This window comes from Eublepharis macularius, chromosome 2 (genome assembly GCF_028583425.1).
Source record: "Eublepharis macularius isolate TG4126 chromosome 2, MPM_Emac_v1.0, whole genome shotgun sequence".
In the NCBI taxonomy this organism is placed as follows: Eukaryota; Metazoa; Chordata; class Lepidosauria; order Squamata; family Eublepharidae; genus Eublepharis; species Eublepharis macularius.
In genome coordinates, this window is record NC_072791.1 from 81,565,884 (window position 1) to 81,586,341 (window position 20,458).

Below are 20,458 nucleotides of genomic sequence, written 5' to 3' on the forward strand. Positions count from 1 at the left end.
GTAGACTGAGAACTTACTAAGTATAACAAATGTACATAAGGAAAAGAGAGGTATGCATTGTGATTATGCCAACAATGTAAGTGCCAAGGACAGCAGAAATTTTTTCAGCATTGTATAGCGGGACATTCTTATTTAGACTGGCTCTTGACACATTAAGACCTTCATAGACACAATGGGAATCCTATGAGAAGAAACAGTGAGGAGTGGAAATTGCAATGGAAGAAAAAGAGGCAGGGAAAAGGTTAAGCACTTCACATCACCAGCATTTTCCTACTGAAAGTCAACCCCTTTCAAAATCATTTTTCCTTAAAGGAATCAGCCATGATATATTATTATGTAACTAAACAAGAGGAACCTACTCGAAAGATAAGCTGAAAGAGTGGATGACACATGAGTAGGAAATACAAAAGCTGTATACTGGAGTACAAAACTCTCAAGACCAATCAAAGAATCATGTGCATCATAATCAAACAGCACCTCAGAATTAACTCAGGGCCAAGCTACACATGACAAATGACACTTGAACGGCAAGTGGATTGAGTGGAGGGCAAGTGAACAGGGAGAAATACACTTGCCGTTCAAGTGTCATTCGTCATGTGTAGCTTGGCCCTCAGTGCAACTACACTTGTCCACGTGTAGGACAATATAACATCCAATCAAGGAAGGCATTCAACAGGTACCTGAGCTGAGGCAAGAGCACCTGGTGGAGAGCTGAAGCTAGAAGGTAAGGGTTTGTTGTCTTTCTGCCTTTTGCCTTTCCTAGCTGCTGTGTGAGAAGCTGAGGGTGAGTGGGTTCTGTGTAGCTTGCTAGAGAGTGGTTCTGGTTAAGTTCTGTGTGAGGCTGTTGGGGGCTGAGTGAATTGCTGTTGTTTGCTGCTGGTTGCTGTTGCTCATGGTTACAAGCCCCGCCCCCTAGTGTCCTGGGGCCCTGCTGGGCTAGGCAGGAAGGCACCTTTTGAAACAAAAGGCTCCTCCTCGCCAGAGGCGAGAGCAAAAGGGTGAGAGCCAAAGGGCTCTTGCCCTGTGGCTCTTAGCCTGGGGATCTGCCTGGGGGACCTGAAACTCTGCTAGTATACTGGTTCTGCTAGTACTCTAGGTATATTTGGAAGGCAATCATGTCTACTGAAGCCCCCATCGCAGTCACCTGCATGGAGTGTGCCATGTTTGTTTTCCTCCCAGAAGAGAAGACAGAGTTCACTTGCCAGAAGTGTAAGCTGGTCAGAGTTTTGGAAGAAAAGGTTCAGAGCCTGAAGGAGAGGATCACTACCCTTCAGGAGATCAAGGAGGGAGAGGATTTTATTGACAACAGCCTGGGGGCTCCGCACAGCCAAGAAGAGGAAAGTCAAGGAGGAGGAGAAAGAGTCGATCTCCCTTCTGAGCCTCCTCTCAGATCTACAGTACAAACCCGAAGGCGTCAATGAAGAAGATGCTCTGGTCCACTTGAGCTCAAGAATCGCTTTGAAGTGCTAGAGATGGTGACAGAGGTGACAGTGGAAGGAGAACCGCAAAGATCTGGAAGAGGGAATGCAGAAGACATGGGGCCACATGGAAGTGGAAAAAAACGAAAGGTGGTGGTCATCGGGGACTCCTTGCTCAGGGGTATGGAACACCATGTCTCTGGGCCAGATCCCCTATTCCGAGAGATGTGTTGCTTGCCGGGAGCCAGAATTCAGGATATTACCGACCGGCTGCCAAAATTCATCAAGCCTGCTGATAAGTACCCGTTTGTGCTGATTCATGTGGGAACAAACGACACGGCTTTGAATACTGTTGCAAGAATTAAAGAGGATTATGAAGCCCTTGGAAGGCAGTTGAAGACATTGGGGGCTCAGGTGGTATTCTCTTCTATCCTTCCAGTCACAGGAAGAGGAGCACGCAGGGAGCGGACCATACTTGAGGTGAATCGCTGGCTGAGATGGTGGTGCCGGCAGGAGCACTTTGGGTTCTGGGACCATGGGATAGGTTTTCTTAGAGAAGGCCTTCTAGCACATGATGGGCTTCACCTCTCAAGGGCAGGGAAGAAAACGTTTGGAACGAACCTGGAGAACTTCATCAGGAGAGCTTTAAACTGATGCCGCAAGGGGCAGGGGACAATTGACATGGCGACTTCAATGATGAAGTGAACACAGTGGGAACCCACCTGGGTAGGAAAGGTCAAACAAAGGTACAAGGCTACAAGTGTCTATATACCAGTGCCCAAAGTATGGGCAATAAGAAAGAAGAGCTTGAGCTTCTATTGCAAACAGAGGGCTATGATATAGTAGGAATTACTGAGACTTGGTGGGATGATTCCCATGACTGGAATGTGCTAGTGGATGGGTATGAGTTGTTCAAGAAAAACCGGAAGTGTAGAAGAAGAGGTGGAGTGGCGTTGTATGTGAGGAGAGGGCTTGATTGTCAAGAAGTTATGGAGAATGGGGCGGACAGCCCAGTGGAAAGTATATGGGTAGAAATAAGGGGAGGAAGGACAAAGGGTATTATTGTTGGAGTCTGCTACAGACCACCTGACCAGCGAGAAGAAATGGATGCTGCCCTCTTTGAACAGATTGGCAGAGTATCCAGACATCAGAACCTTGTAATTATGGGTGACTTCAACTTCCCCGATGTGTGCTGGGAGACAGGCTCAGCAAAGCGTCATGAATCACGCAATTTCCTGATCTGCCTGGCTGATAACTTCCTTTTTCAAAAGGTAGAGGAAGCTACAAGGGGTTCGGCCACAGTAGACTTGATATTAACCAACAGGGAAGAATTGGTAGATGAGATGAAGGTGGTGGGGACCTTAGGGGGAAGCGACCATGTCTTTCTTGAATTCCAGTTGCTGTGGGGAGCCAAGGAAGTTCATAGCCAGACTCGTAGGTTAGATTTTCGTAGGGCCAACTTCGATGAACTCAGAGGCTTGATGAGAGTCATTCTGTGGGGGAGTGTGCTGGAAGGTAAAGGAGCGAGTGAAGGGTGGGCCATTCTCAAACACGAACTTTTGCAAGCTCAAGCCCTCACTATCCCAGCAAGACGGAAACATGGTAAGGGCTCCAAGAAACCAAGGTGGATGCACAGAGAGCTCCAGAGTAAGCTAAGGGAGAAAAAGGAAATGTTCAGGAAATGGAGAGAAGGACAGACCTCTAAAGAGGAGTATATGAGGGTTACTAGGTACTGCAGATCAGCCATCAGAGAGGCCAAAGCTCAGTACGAGCTGGGTCTGGCCAGGAGGGCTCGCTACAATAAGAAAAACTTCTATAGATATGTGAGAAGCAAATGCAAGGTAAAAGAGGCAATTGGATCACTGTTGGGAGTAGATGGAGAAACTCTGATGCAGGACAGAGAAAAAGCAGACAGGTTTAATGACTTTTTTGCCTCTGTTTTCTCCCTGAAGAACTCAAGCACATCTAGAGATAGTAGAAAATGTGGCAGGACACCTGAGTGGCTAATTGACATTGACCGAGAGGTAGTGGAGAGGCATCTGGCTGCACTGGATGAATACAAGTCCCCTGGGCCGGATGGGGTGCACCCAAGAGTGCTGAAAGAACTTTCCAGAGAACTTGCAGAACCCCTGTCCATCATCTTCAAGGCCTCCTGGAGGACTGGGGATGTGCCACAAGATTGGAGAAGAGCGAATGTTATCCCAATCTTTAAGAAAGGGAGGAAAGATGATCAGGGAAACTACAGGCCGGTCAGTCTGACTTCTGTTGCTGGGAAGATATTAGAACAGATTTTAAAGGGATCATTCGGTAAGCATCTGAAGGACCACTCAGTGATCCGTGGAAGTCAGCATGGTTTTGTTCCTAACAGATCTTGCCAAACCAACCTGGTTTCCTTCTTTGATCGAGTGACCAGCTTACTGGATCAGGGGAACTCTGTTTTTTTTTTTTTAATAAAATTTTTATTGGAATTAGAATCATATAATTTCACGTTACAATCAATTCCCGTTTCCCAATTTCTAACCCCCTCCCTTTCCCCCCTTTTTTGTAGACTTCCAACAGTTTTCCAACCCTTTGTCCCTTTTCCCTTACTCATTTTAAATTCATCTATCTAACAAACATATACTTTTCGTTTAATCTAAGCAATAATTCTTTAAGTATTTTTAATACTCCATACCCTATCTTTAAGTCCCTTCTTCCATATTAGACAAACAATTTGTCCCTTTTTTACATAATTTCATAATTTCCTGGTTTCAAATATTTCTATAAACCATATACCATATAAACCATATAATCCATGCATTCATATATTTCAACCAATTTAACTTATATTCCGTATATTACTTTTTTTTTTTACCTATCTTGTCTTCATTCTACTTTAGTTATATTTAATTATATTATTTATTTCCTCTTTCTTTAATTATACATCTATATAACTATCCTCAAAAGTTATCAATCAATTTGATCCATATATTTCTTCAGGTAGGCTTATTCAGTTTAACATGTTACACGTTTATACCAGAAACAATATTAATTAGTCAGTCCTTATAGTTAGTTATTTTCTATCCATTTTCTATATATTTTTCTATATATAACAATCTAACAAAATAGCTGCTTAGACATTTTCATTTCTCTCTCTACCCTCCGGTAAAGTCACCCCCTCTACATTTTGTCATATTTCAGTAGTTCTCAAACTGCCACAGTTCTCTTCCCACCTCCCATTTCTTCAACACATATTGCTTCAGCTTCTCCCAATCTGTGTTGAACTGTCCTGGGTCCAGATTTCTCAATTTTCTTGTCATTTTGTCCATTTCGGCCATATACAGCAATTTGTAAGTCCAGTCCTCAATAGTTGGCACTTCTTGTACTTTCCATTTTTGCGCATACAAAAGTCTGGCCGCTGCTGTCATGTAAAATAACAATGTTCTATATTGGGCTGGAATGTTCTCCATTCCCAAGTTCAGTAGCAGGAGTTCTGGGTTCTTATTAATTTGAAATTGTAGAATCTCACTTACTACTTTTATTATTTCTCCCCAGTACTGCCTAGCTACCTCACACGTCCACCACATATGATACAGAGAGCCCTCATGTTTTTTACATTTCCAGCATTTGTTAGAAGTGTTCGGATTCCCTAGCGCAATCTTCTTTGGTGTCATGTACCAACGATAGATCATTTTGTAAATGTTCTCTTTAATATTAGTACACGTTGTAGTCTTCATTGTATTTTTCCACAAGTGTTCCCATGCCTCCATTGTTATTTCTTTGTTAAAATTTATGGCCCACTTCACCATTTGTACTTTGACTATTTCATCTTCAGTATACCATTTCAACAGTACTTGGTATACCTTGGAAATTTCCTTCTTATCCTCTTTTAAAAGTGTCTGCTCTAGTTCCGAATTCTCTGTTCTTATGCCTCCCTTTGCACTATCCGAATTGTAAAGATCTCTGATCTGCCTATACTGGAACCAATCATAGTTGGGTGATAACTCGTCCTGTGTCTTTATTTTAAGTTTGGAAGATTCTATTCGGGTTATCTCCTTATATGTTAAACACTGTTGCTCAGTATCGACAGCTCTCGGATCTATTACTTCATATGGAACTACCCACATGGGGGTTCCTTCTTGTAGAAAGTCTCTATACTTCTTCCAAGTTGCATATAGGCTTTTCCGTATATAATGGTGTAGGAACATAGAGTTCACTTTTACTTTATCGTACCATAGGTATGCATGCCATCCAAATATTTTTTTATATCCCTCTAGGGCCAATAATTTCTTATTCTTCAGCGTCATCCAGTCTTTCAGCCACACTAGGCAAATTGCGTCATAATAAAGTCTTAAATTGGGCAGTTGCATTCCGCCTCTTTCCTTTGCATCTTGTAAAACCTTCATTTTCACTTGAGGCTTCTTGCCTGCCCAAACAAAGTCTGATATTTTCCTCTGCCATTTTTCAAACTGCTTAGAGTCTCGGATAATTGGTATTGTCTGTAACAAAAACATTACTCTTGGTAACACATTCATCTTAACTGCTGCAATCCTTCCCAACCATGACAAATTCAATCTATTCCATTTGATCAAATCTTGCTCAATCTGAGTCCATAATTTTTCATAGTTGTTTTTGAATAGATCTATATTCTTTGCAGTCAGTTCAATTCCCAAATATTTCACCTTGGTTGTTACTTCACAGTCCGTAATTTCCATTAACAATTGTTGTTTTTGCTTAGTCATGTTTTTGCATAATATCTTTGACTTCTTTTTGTTAATATAAAACCCTGCCAAGTCTCCGAACTCCTTGATCTTCTCTATCACTTTTGGCATATTCTCCATTGGGTCTTCCACAATTAACATTATATCGTCCGCAAATGCTCTAACTTTATAAGAAAAGTCTTTTATTTTTATTCCGCGGATTTCTTCATCTTGTCGTATTTGTATCATCAGTATCTCCAATACCAAGATGAATAACAGCGGAGACAACGGGCAACCTTGTCTTGTTCCTTTACTTATAGTCAATTTCTTAGTAGTCTCATCATTCACCACAATTGCTGCATTCTGGTCTCTGTAGATTTCTTTAACTGCTCTTATGAATCTTTCTCCCATTTGTAGCTTTTCCATAGTGGCAAACATAAAGTCCCAGTTCAAATTGTCAAACGCTTTTTCAGCATCAACAAAGAAGAAACCAACCTCTTTGTCACAACGCTTATCATAATACTCAATAGCATTGATCACTGTCCTTAAATTGTCTCTGATTTGTCTACCAGGTAAGAAACCTGCTTGTTCCTCCTCAATAATTTCCGAAAGCCACCCCTTCACTCTCTCTGCCAGTATCTTCGCAAAGATTTTATAGTCATTGTTAAGTAAGGATATAGGCCTGTAATTTTTCACATTAGTCAGATCTTGGCCCTCTTTGGGGATCAATGAAATGTTAGCTTCCTTCCAGGTATCTGGAATCCGTTGATCCTTTAATACTCCATTGATCACTTCTTTTAGGAATGGTACCAGTTCGTTGGCCATTGTCTTATAAAATTTAGCTGTAAGTCCGTCTGGCCCTGGTGCCTTTCCCAAATTTGTTGATTGTATTGCCGTTTTTATTTCCTCATCCGTTACTTCGTTGTTCAGTCTGTCTCTCCACGCTTCCGAGATTACTGGAAGCTTCATTTTCTCCAAATATGTCGCTATTGATTCTTTATTAACCTCTTTCTTATTATACAATTTAGCATAAAATTTGTAGAAGGCTCTACTAATGGATGTCTGTTCCAAATACGTTTTATTATCTTCACATATTTTATTTATTGTTTTCTTTTCCTTTCTCTTTTTCAATTGCCATGCCAAATATTTCCCAGGTTTGTTTGCACCTTCAAACCCTTTTTGATTCAGCCTTTTAAGATTCCACTCCAATTCTTTATTATTCATTGCTGTCAGCTGTTCTTGTAATATTTTAATGTCCTGGTAAATTTTCTTTTTCCCTGGTCTCTTCTTTAACTGTATTTCTTTGGCTTTTATTTTCTCCATAATCTCCTGTCTCCTCTCTTCTTTCTTTTTTCTGGCTCTTCCATTTAAGTCCATTAGTATGCCCCTAATTACCGCCTTATAAGTGTCCCAAACCTTGTATTGTCGAAGGCTTTCACGGCCGGAGAACGATGGTTGTTGTGGGTTTTCCGGGCTGTATTGCCGTGGTCTTGGCATTGTAGTTCCTGACGTTTCGCCAGCAGCTGTGGCTGGCATCTTCAGAGGTGTAGCACCAAAAGACAGAGATCTCTCAGTGTCACAGTGTGGAAAAGATGTAGGTCATTTGTATCTACTCAGGAGGGGTGGGGTTGAGCTGAGTCATTCTGTAAGAGTTTCCCAGGGTGTGGAATGCTAATGGCGGGAGGCTTCCCTGTATCCTGAGGAGGTTCTTTTGCATATGGATTGGTGCTTGATGTGCTAATCTTCTCTGCAGGGCTATTGTCGGGTGTGGAGTGTTTTGTTGGCCTGGTGTTTTTCAGAACTGGAGCCCATGCTCTGTTCATTCTTAAGGTTTCTTCTTTCCTGTTGAAGTTTTGCTTATGCTTGTGAATTTCAATGGCTTCCCTGTGCAGTCTGACAAAGTAGTTGGAAGTGTTGTCCAGTATTTTGGTGTCCTGGAATAAGATACTGTGCCCTGTTTGAGTTAGGCTATGTTCAGCCACTGCTGATTTTTCAGGCTGTCCAAGTCTGCAGTGTCTTTCATGTTCTTTTATTCTTGTCTGGATGCTACGCTTTGTGGTCCCGATGTAAACTTGTCCACAGCTGCAGGGTATACGGTATACTCCTGCAGAGGTGAGGGGGTCTCTGCTGTCTTTTGCTGATCGTAGCATCTGTTGTATTTTTTGGGTGGGTCTGAATACTGCTTGAAGGTTATGCTTTTCCATAAGCTTTCCCATCTGATCAGTAATTCCTTTGATATATGGCAAAAACACTTACAGGGATACAGGGAAGCCTCCCGCCATTAGCATTCCACACCCTGGGAAACTCTTACAGAATGACTCAGCTCAACCCCACCCCTCCTGAGTAGATACAAATGACCTACATCTTTTCCACACTGTGACACTGAGAGATCTCTGTCTTTTGGTGCTACACCTCTGAAGATGCCAGCCACAGCTGCTGGCGAAACGTCAGGAACTACAATGCCAAGACCACGGCAATACAGCCCGGAAAACCCACAACAACCATCGTCCCAAACCTTGTTGGTTGGTACTTCTTTATTCATGTTGTATTGTATGAAGAACTTTGTCTCTCTTCTCAGCATCTCCATATTCTCTCCCTCTTGAAGTAAGTCCTCATTTATTCTCCATCCTTTCCTTTTGCTCTTTCTCCCCAATTTCCACATAATTGGATTATGATCCGAGCCTACCATCGGCATTATTTCCACTTCCTTAGTCCATAACGCTAAGTCTTTTGAGGCCCAGATCATATCAATTCTCGATAGTTTAAAGTGTCTTGCGGAGTAGAACGTAAATCGTCTGCTTTTCGGATTTTGTCTTCTCCATACATCTTCTAAGGTTTCCTGTTGTATCAGTTCAAAAAACAACTTTGGTAGCAATCCTCTCTTCTTTTGTGCAGTTGATGATTTTTTGTCTAAATCCAAATTTGTCACTCCATTGAAGTCTCCAGCAAGTATTATCTGGTCATATGAAAGTTCATCTAGTTGCTTCCTTAAGTCCTCAAAGAAGCTTTCTTTTGCTCCATTAGGTGCATAAATTCCAACTACCAGCACTCTCTTTGAATTCCATACGCATTCCACTGCTATAAATCTGGCTTCCACATCTTTCATTACAAACTTTGGCTGCAGCTCCTCTTTAATATAAAGCACTACTCCTCTTTTTTTCTTATTAGAGGCCGCTGCAAAATCATTGCCCAATTTTTTTGATTTTAAATACTTTACATCTTGTTTACGAATATGGGTCTCTTGCAAACAAACAATATCACATTTTTGTTTTAATAGCCAGTGAAAAATGCTTTTTCTCTTATTTGGTGAATTAAGTCCATTTACATTCCAAGATAAAACTTTACACTCCATGATCATAATCTTGTTGCTGGTAAGTCCTTTTCATTGTGTCTTATAAATCGCTCCATCTCTCGTTCCGATCTGATGCGTCTTTTGGCCCCTCCAAATTCAAAGGACACTCCTTCTGGTAATTCCCATCTGTACCTGATTTTCATATCCTTCAAAATCTGAATTAGCGCCTTATATTTTTTCCGGTCCAATAACACCGATCTGGGTATCTCCTTCATAATGATAATCGTCTTGCCGTCCATCTCCAATGGATCTTGAAACTGTTTAGTCACAATCTTCTCTTTCATATTTCGGGTCGTAAATTGCACAATCACATCTCTTGGTAGTTTCCTCTGGGTCGCAATTCTTGAATTTACACGATATACCACGTCCAGGATAGCCACAACTTCCTCCTCCTCCTTCCCCAGGTATTCAGCTAACACCTCAGTCATCTGTTTTTGCGCTGTCTTTCCTTCCACTTCCGGCAAACCGCGAAATCTTAGCTGCTTCTCCATGTGTTTACTTTCCGCAACCGCCATTCTCCCCCTCATCAGCCTCATCTCTGTTTGTTGCGCGTCAGCTAAATTCTCCACCGCGCCTTCTCCTACTTTAACTCTCTGCTGTGTTCCTTGCAGTTCATTTTGCATTATTTCCATACCTTTCTTTACTTCTGACAGCTCACTTTTCACTGTCTGTTTAACCTCTTTGATCAGCTCCAGTTTCATGTCCTTAAATTCTTTAATCACTTCTAAGAGTTTTTTGTCTAGGTTCTCTATTGCCGATTGCCACTCTTTTTTCGACATCGTGGGGCTTGCCTTGGCTCGCTCCTACGAGTCCGCCCTCTTCCTTAACTCCGTGGCGTGAAATTAAGCGTCTTTTTAATTTTTAATTTAAATGTCCCAGTCTTTTTGCAAAGAAAAAACTTTTAGAAAATCCAAAATGTCGGGCGTCTTTTCTCTATGGTTCTTCTATGGTTTTTGTAATCCAAAATGGCTTACTTCCTCTTCCGCTGAAGCCGCGGCTTTTCCCCTTTCAAAGATGGCGATTCCCTTCTTCCTGCCCTCCGGCAGGGGCCGCTTCTCTCCAGCAACTCTATTGTTATTACGTACTTCCTGTCTCCCGACTTCCCGCAGTAGCTCTTGCGATGGCAGGATTTTCTCACAGCTCCATAACCGCTCCCCTGGATCAGGGGAACTCTGTTGACGTGATTTATCTGGATTTCAGTAAAGCTTTTGATAAGATCCCCCATGACATTCTGATGGGCAAACTGGAAGACTGTGGAGTAGACTATAGGACAGTTCGGTGGATAGGGAACTGGTTGGAGGACCGCACTCAAAGAGTGGTGGTCAACGGCGTTTCATCAGATTGGAGGGAGGTGTCCAGTGGGGTGCTGCAGGGCTCAGTTTTGGGCCCGGTACTTTTCAATATTTTTATCAATGATCTGGATGAAGGAGTGGAAGGGCTGCTCATTAAATTTGCTGATGATACCAAATTGGGAGTGGTAGCAAACACCCAAGAAGATAGAATTAAAATTCAACAAGACCTGAGAAGTGGGCAGCTGTGAATAGGATGCAATTCAACAAAGACAAGTGCACAGTATTACATCTGGGCCACAAAAATGGGAAGCACAAATACTGGATGGGGGATACACTTATGGGCAGTAGTATATGTGAAAGGGATCTTGGGGTAAGAGTGGACTGTAAACTGAATATGAGCAGTCAGTGTGATGTGGTGGCAAAAAAGGCTAATTCAATCCTGGGTTGTATCAAAGGGGCCATAGCATCGAAATCGTAGGAGGTCATAGCCCCTCTCTATACTCCCTTGGTCAGGCCACACCTGGAGTATTGTGTGCAGTTCTGGAGGCCTCACTTCAAAAAGGATGTGGACAAAATCGAGAGGGTGCAGAGGAGAGCGACAAGAATCATCAGGGGTCTGGAGACTGACCCCTACGAGGTAAGGCTGAGGGCCTTGGGAATGTTTAGTTTGGAGAAGAGGAGGTTGAGGGGGGACATGATTGCTCTCTTTAAATATTTGAAAGGATATCATTTGGAGGAGGGTAAAGAGCTGTTCCAGTTGGCAGCAGAGGGTAGGACGCAAAGCAATGGGCTAAAACTACATGCACAAAGGTACCGGCTGGATATTAGGAAAAACTTTTTCACTGTTAGAGTAGTTCAAAAGTGGAATCAGCTGCCTAGGGAGGTGGTGAGCTCCCCTTCACTGGCAGTTTTCAAGAAGAGGCTAGATGAATACTTGTCAGAGATGCTTTAGGCTGATCCTGCACTGGGCAGGGGGTTGGACTAGATGGTCTGTATGGCCCCTTCCAACTCTATGATTCTATGATTCTAGGTAAGTATCAAAGTCAATAAATACCTACAGTAATGTCTGTGAGTAGTATTCTTCTTTTTCAAATGAAGTGTTGATGGTGGGTCACAGATGAGTAAATCCACGATGCCCGACGTACAGTGCCAGTTTGGTACCGCAGTTTCATATTCACAACCTCCTCAGGGGCAAAGTATATCCACCACAACAATAGTCAAACCATACGTCTATATTCAAGTCAAACAGTCAATGCCGATACAGTCACAATGAGTCTCAAATGACGTTTTCACGTGAATACGAAACTGCGGTACCAAGCTGGCACTGCATGTCGGGTATCGTGGATTTACTCATCTGTGACCCACCATCAACACTTCATTTGAAAAAGAAGAATACTACTCACAGACATTACTGTAGTTATTTATTGACTTTGATACTTACCTGTTGAATGCCTTCCTTGATTGGATGTTATATTGTCCTACACGTGGACAAGTGTAGTTGCACTGAGTTAATTCTGAGGTGTTGTTTGATTATGATGTACATGATTCTTTGATTGGTCTTGAGAGTTTTGTACTCCAGTATACTGCTTTGGTAAATTGCTTTTGTAAATTTCTGGTGATTGGGCCTTATTTCCTACTCATGTGTCATCCACTCTTTCAGATGATATATTATTAGACAATCAGAGAAATCCTAAGCGAGGGGCCCGAAAGTGCTCAGGGAACCAACTAGCCCTTACACTATGGCGGACCATTATGCCATAAAAAAAGATGGTGTAGCCCATAGGCGCTCATTAGGCTTGTCAGGTTCCTATGCCCATTTGGGGCTCAAATCGGCCTGCTGCAAAGCACACATGCTCACTCTCAGGGAGGCAGCACATTTTCATGCTGCCCCCAGGAGCACACCTGGGAGACCCGATCCTATGCCTTTCTCCACTGCCAGCCAGGTGAGTGGTGGTGGGGGAGTGGAGGATGAAAGCGGGGCATCCCTTGCCCCCACTGAGGGAATGGGATCCCTAATCTCTGCACTGCCCACTCAAACACTGAAGTAGCAGCGTGTGGCCTTGCAAGGCCCTGCTCCACTCATCCCCTGCCTTCAGCAGCCATGAGATTTGGAATGACCTTCCTCCTGAGGAAGGCAGTGGGTGCAGCCCAGGAACAGCATAGCTTGCAGGAATCCTCCAATGGCCTGAGCCTGGAGAAAGGAGGCCCACACACCTGTAGCACCCTTGGGACCAGGGCAGAGCCCTTGCACATTTGTTTCCAAGGACTGCATGGAAAGAAAGTGATGCCAGCACTGGGGACTGCCATCTTATATTAGCACAGATTACTTACTGCAGTACAAGTTTTAGCAGTTTAATGATACACATACAATGCACAACTCTGACTCACAAAAAGCTGCTGCAGAGACAAATCTTTTAAGTGGTTGTGTTTGAATGGATGAAAAGCAAGCTTAAATTCGCTGTTAAGGCCAAAGAACGGTAAGATTTTTAGGGAGGTATTATAATCTAACTTGTTTTTGTCTCGCTATAGGCAGCAGTCACACCTCCACTTTTCAGAAATATTATTTGCACATGAAAAAAAGTCTATGCGCTTTCCTCTTTTGCTATCATCTTCCATAATAAGCTTTTCCTTCTTCCAGCAAGAATAAAATAAGCCTCCTGTCTTGCCGGAAAAGAGCTTGAAGTCTAAACCCAGAGTTCTCAAATGCTGCTGCAAAAGGCTGTGGCCTACTGCTGCAAATTCCCTAGAAGTATGCATCCATTCTACTGCAGTATATACACATTTCATTCACAAAGGTCTTCCCAGCATAATGACATTCAAAAGCTCAGATTGGGCTGAGGATTGCTACAGAACTCACATCATATGGTATCATCTGGAGACTTGTTTCTTAAACATTCAACTATGGCTACATACCCCAACTAGTGCTTCCAAGTCAATGAGTGCAGAATTCACAACAAACTGGGAGCTCTTGACCTGAAGAGGCAACCATGCACTGTGTAGGATTGTTAAGCAGAATTCTCTCAATTCCTGATTGTCGAATTTCTCCCCGAAATCCATCAATCTGTTTCTATTCCTCTTCTTAGGAATTTGAGTCAGTTTTGAATCAATTCCTCTTTCATGATCTCTAAGAAGTAATGTCATTCAGATCTCTAAGAAGTAATGTATTTATTTTTTTATGGACTATGTGCCTAGCTGAAAAATTAAGAACAAGGTGAGCCATTAAAGAAACAATCAAACACAAGGCAGCACTTGTCTGAACAGATCCTTGCTGCATCAGACTGCTTTTTACCTTTTGTATCATATTACAGTGGCACAACAACTGGCAGAAACCCACAGGTGAGGAAATCTACACAATCACATGGTTAAAAACGCTCAAAGATAAATGGATGAGAAATCAAAGAAAATCTTTGGAAAGAGGCAAAGAGAATATGAGAGCCCAATTGCTATATCTAAAAAATAAAATTTTGGAAAAAGAAATTCCACTCCATGTAACCAGCATTATGGTTTCAAATAGGTGCACTAACAACAGGCTTGGACGTCTTGACCCAAACTTTGTAGCTTACAATACTTCTGGCAGCAATCTGGAGATCCTAACTTTCTATGACTTCATTAGTGGTTCCTAAATTCCATTTTAGGAATCAGTATTGTAAGCTACTCCTCTTCCTAAAATGTAGTAGAAAAACAAAACAAATCAGAATGCACCTTGAAAGAGTTTGTGAAGTCTTCTCTCTACATCCCATTCTCAGTCTAATGAAATCTCTCTAGCTGCTCCTTCTATGAAGAAGTGTACGAAGTTTAAAACAAACACATTTTGCTTTTAACAACCTCCAGACTTCTTAACCAGATTGTCAATAAACAGAGCATATTGTACAAATGGACTAATAACACAATCCTAATTCAATTGCCTCCAACAATTTTCTGTGCACACTCTATTAAAAGCAGCCACTCATCCAGAATGCCTTAGAAGCTAGGACAAGGCCTGTTGTTGATCAGACTGACATCAGCCAACATCTGTCAATCAGCTCACCTTGATCTTTCACTCAGTCATCACACACACCTCACATTTTACCTATGTTGACATAGGGGAAGAAAATGAAAATATATCTCCTTCCAAAAGGTTCTTCGCTCTGGGCCTGCACCAGATAAAGTTAGTGGGTGGCTGCCCAAGAGAGGGCCTTTTGCATAATGGTGTCCTAATTATGGAACATTTACCCGAAGAATCTCTGTGTGCTGCATTATCCTTTGAAGCCAAGACAAGGCATATTTTAGTGTTTGATTGTGCTCAATGAGGTGTGTGTTGTGTGTTTGTTTGTTTTGAACTGTATGGCATATGTGTTACTTTTCCCTGTTGCTTTGTTGCTTTAGTTTTATTCCTACATCCTGTTCTGTTTAACATTTATTCTTATAGGTTATTTGTTGCTTTTATTGTTGTATATTTTTCTGGAAACTATCTTTTTTTTTTTGCAGAAAACAGCATAGAAGTATTTTAAAGCCCTAAATAAAGATCATATGTGTCTCAACTTTGCCATTTCTGCAGCAAGCAGTGAGAAACCACAGTTCATAGCAGGATACATTCGTAGTGAAATATACATGTATTTTATCTTTCCATAGGCCTGTAACACAGCTCTCCATATTTTACCCTATTTAGTTTCAAATATAAGTGACCTTCTGAGTCCCTGCCATTTTTGTGTCCACAGATTGACTTCTGGATGCGCTGACAGCTTAAGATGCTTGCTCTTTCCTTTGGATAATCTTTCGGCCTCTTGGCTCCAGATCAATGTATCCACTTGAGCTGGAAGTGTCAGACATAGTTTTCCACTCAACCATTTAGATATTTCCAAAGTGAGGAGGAAAGGCAATGCTCAAACAGTTAAGTTTTGCCCCTCAGCTTTCCTTCTGTGTTTTCTAGGTCTAATAAATGCAAGCAGGTACTGACATACCAATGGGATCTTGCATTTGGTCAAAGAACAAAAAATCCTGACAGAAAGGCCTCTTTGCTAAAATTATGTTTATCATATTCATGAATTTCTACTTGTAAACTGTTGCCTCAAACTGCTTTTGCCATTACCTCCCCCATTCATTTCTTAAAGGCATGAACATTTGCAAGATCCATGTGTCACATGCATTTAAGCTGCACCAAATTTTTCCTCAAGGAAAATTTTGAGGATTAAAGGGAAATTGCTGGGATCATACGAATGAAATTTCATGAATTCCCCTCTTGCTTACCTTTCAACCATATGGTTTACCACAAGTTCACAGATGCTTCTTCCACCAATCTTTAAATGTACACTATTATTTTAAAGAAGCTTCTTCCTGAGGCAAAAGCAGCCAAACAGGATCACATAAGCAATGTGATGTTTCACACAATCATGTAACCAATCAGATTTGGTCATGCAACATGAAGTCAAGTCAGAATGAGCACAGAAAGCACCCCCTTACTCTGAATAGGCTTTTGGATGATGTCACATAGTCTGTAAATTTGTTTCTGTGGTGATGTAACAAACCCAGATTAAAACATGGTTATGCTTCCTGCCCTTGCTCTCAATCAACAGACCTTACCCAGGCCCCCACAGGATGCAGTAGAAATCTTGGATCGCTGCCTGACAGCTGTGGTGAAATGGCTGAAAATGAACAAATTGAAATTGAACCCAGACAAGATGGAAGCAAAGCTTGTTGAGAAGGCAGAGATCTTAAAGGACATTGTGGGGACACTTTTGATGGCATTCTTTCGACCCTTGCAGATTTGGTTAAGAGCCTAAGGGTTATACTGGATCTAATGCTACTACTAGAAAAACAAGTTAAGCTAGCCACAAAAAATGCTTTCTACAACCTCACTGTGGCTTCTTACCTTGATGTGGCCAACTTGGCCACCTGGACCCATGCTATGGTAACATCAAGTCTACTGTAATGCACTATACATAGATCTCCCATCTAAGTTAACTAGAAGAGTCCAATTGGTGCAAAACACTGCGGCACAACTGTTATCAGGGCAAGCAGGAGCATGAACATCACCCCCATTCTGCAGTCACTCCATTGGCTACCTATCAGTTACCATACTCAGTTCAAGGTATTGGTTATCACATACAAAGCCTTCATGGCCTTGGTCCGGCATACCTACAGGACCACCTCCCTCCTTATGTTCCTCCATGGCAACTTTGTTCATCTGAATAGGGTTTCCTGCAGGTGCCAACCTGCACATGGGTGAAATCAACTGCATACAAGGGCTTTCTCTGTGGTGGCCCCTACCCTGTGGAACAGCCTGCTTGAGGAGGTAAAAGAGCCCCCACGCTCCTAAATTTCTGCAAATGATGCAAAACTGAATTATTCAAAAAGGCTTTTGTATTGTAGGGAGGGGTCTCAGATGCACCACTAATGAGTTAGGGACCATAGACTTCACACATAGACTTCACTACTATGTTGCCTTACATATTATCTGTTGCTTTAAATATGTGCTCCTGTGTTAGCCTTAGAAATGTTTATGTTCTGTTTCAACATTTCTTCAACTCTGTATGCTAGAATTGCTTATGTTCACTTTCAGCAATTCTTCAACTCTGTATTGGATTCTTGCTAATGTTATGTCTTTTTAAACTTGTGTTTATTTACCCTATGGCATTGTTTATGAAATTATCCTTGACACTGGTTGTACTACTCTCACACTGTGTAGTCCGCCTTGAGTCTCGGTGAGAAAGGCAGACCATAAATGACATAAATTGTTCTCACTTTGGGAGCACATATACTAAAACAAACAAACAAACAAATGTTTTTCTCAGTCCACTTCATTGCTGAAATGAAGGTGGAGACGCTTCAGTAGGTGAAGATTTTCACAAAATAGGGCTCTCCCTTCCCCAATATTGGCTCAGCCCTACTTTGATATTGTTCAATATGAATGTCTTCTAAAACCCTCCTCATGCTTCTTGTTAAAATATAAGAGCAAGTAACATTAAAATATCCTTTGTGTATAATTATTCTGATTATTTAGAAAAAATTGGTAGATAGTTTGAAAATGATAGCAATGCGAAGAAAAGCTAACAGTCCAGTGCTTTAACCCAAAGTTTTTTTAAAAAATTAGAATTGTAGACCTAACCCATTGTGGTATTATAATAAGAAAAATATCCAGCTAATTAACTGTTGTAAAATATATTTTCATTTCAGTGATTGTTTGTCATTGTTTATGTAGAACTGGATCCCACCCACCCCCAGCAATTAATATAATATAGGGAGAAAAGGGAGAAGTGGGGAGCCAAAGGGAAGATGAACTAAGAAATGCAGGACACAGAGGGCAAAGAGGTGTGCAATGTATGTAAACCTTGTTCCTGACCACTGGGAGACCTGTCTGGCTTTCCCTTACTTTCGAACCCCTCCTGCTGACTGTTTACTGTTTATGTCCATTTTTCTTCACACCATGAAAGGTGGAATTGTACATTAAAAAAAAATCCAAAATCCCCAACAGTCAGAATAAACACAACCAAGTCAACATGTGTTGTCCTAGAAATGCAGATTATGTGCTTCATGATGCGAATACAGAGACTGTGTTCTTGGGATTTCCTTTTCCTCTCTACTTAGAATGCTTGAAGCCACAGACTTACATAAAGCCAGGGTATAAACAGAACCTTTGAAGTCCATGCCGACTCAAGTCAGCTGCAAGGAAGGGGCCTGCAGCATCTCAGCAGACATTCTGCTCAGGGCTAGGAAAGTCTGAAGAGATGGCAAGTGCTGCTTCCCCCATCTGCAGAACAGACCAAATGGTTATAAGAAATGAGCCAGGTGGAAAGATCTCTGCATCCCATGTGTTCTCCCAGTTCTTTAATGTGAAGAACTGGAAGCTGCACTTGACAAGCATTAGGACCTTAGGACTTCTAAAAGAAAGACTGGCCAAAAAAGTCATGGAAAGTTTTGAATTGTTTCATTGCTCCTGCTTCAAGTTGTGCTACATTAGTGTCCTCTCCTATGCAGGCCTTACCTATTTTCAAAAGTATTTATAGAGTGCCCTGTCAATCTTCACATCTCTCTTAGCCTTCTTCCACTAACTGTCAAACTGGAAAAGCATCCTGAAATCTCTGAAGGCATCCTTCTTTATTTTTGTTGCTCCTGTGAGGTATCAATATGCTTGAGAGAACTGCAGAGTACTAAGCACTTCTTTTGAAGGTAATGGAAGTAGATGGCCCACTGTGGCCAGAAGTGATTGATTCATACTTTACTCACACAACAGCAAAGCTTTTACCAGCTCTTGGCCTGGTAACATTAGCTACCTCTTTGTTGGGTTTTTGCCTCCATTTTTGCTTTAAATATACAATGCATTCTTTATTTTGGCATTACCCCTGGGGAATCTATCTTGCTATATATTATCTTGCACAGTGTTGGGATAATGGCTTGGCCTCTCTCCCTCCTTTTCTTCTCCTCCGGCATCACAACAGTTGCTGGACAGAATTGCCTGAGAGCCTACATTTTCACTTCTGAAAGCTCTCTTACAACATAACTACTGGCCACTGCTGGACAAAAGGCCACTGTGCCAGCAGGACTGACAGTGCAATCTGAAGCACAGTTATTCTGTTCTAAGCAAGTCAAAGTTAATGATCTTAGAGGGGTGTAACTCTGCTTAGGACAGCTCTGTAAGAGATCTCCAAATTTGTTTGCACAGCTGCATAGTAAATTAGCTCAGGCAATGCATACTGGGGGGGGGAGGTTATTCATATCAGCAAGTACAATCCCAGTTTAAGATGACAATTCTGATAGATTTTACTATAATTGTTTGAACACATTAACACACAAAGGTGTCTTATACCAAATCAGGCCTCTGGTCCATTAAGGTCAATATTGTCTAAGACTGGCCGGGCTTTCCAGGGTCTCAGACAGAGGCCTTCCATATCACCTGCTACACGATCCTTTTAAGTGGAGATGCTGGGGATTGAAACTGGGACATTCTGCATATAAAGCAGATGCTCCACAACTGAGTCGCAGCCTGTCAATGTAGATTTACAATGCAGATTTACATTTTCATGAAATAGAATGATAAACTGCAAACTTTTTACATTTTCACGAAATAGAATAATAAACTGCAAACTTTTTAGAGTTTGTGGTGCCCTCCTGTTTCCAGATTGGGCTTGTGGCATCCACAATGTTCCAATGAGCAGAAGTTTACATACTTAAGAACTGTGGTTGCAGATAATTATACTGAAGATGCTTATAGACCCATGGATGTATCTACAAATATTAGATCCATTGGTTCAGTGCACTTTGCACCTGTAAAAGGCCAGTCCTCATGCTGAGGCTTGCCAAATCCAAATGGCAAGATTGAGGATTAGCATAATTAGCACATATAGCATAATACAAGAATTGACGGCCGGTGGGGGGGAGGGGGAGGTGCATGTCAATTGTCCTACAAAATCCCGTGCAATTTTGCATCTTTATTTTCTGCTGTAGCACCCCACACTTCTCATTCAGTATCAAATCACACACAGCCATCAGTGCATGAACTTCCACTTGGATGTAGAGAAAGACAAGAGGCACCATGTATGGGGATCTTCAGTAGTGCCCTTATATGGAAATCTCCTGTAACCACAGGACACAACAAAACCTGGTGCCACACAGTCTAGTACTTGTCTTTAGAATAGCAATATGATCATTATTCCAAAATTCTATATTGAGATGAGATCCTGGATCAAGTATGCCAGTAACCTGTTTGTTATCTCAGAACTGCAATCCTAAGCATACTTATGA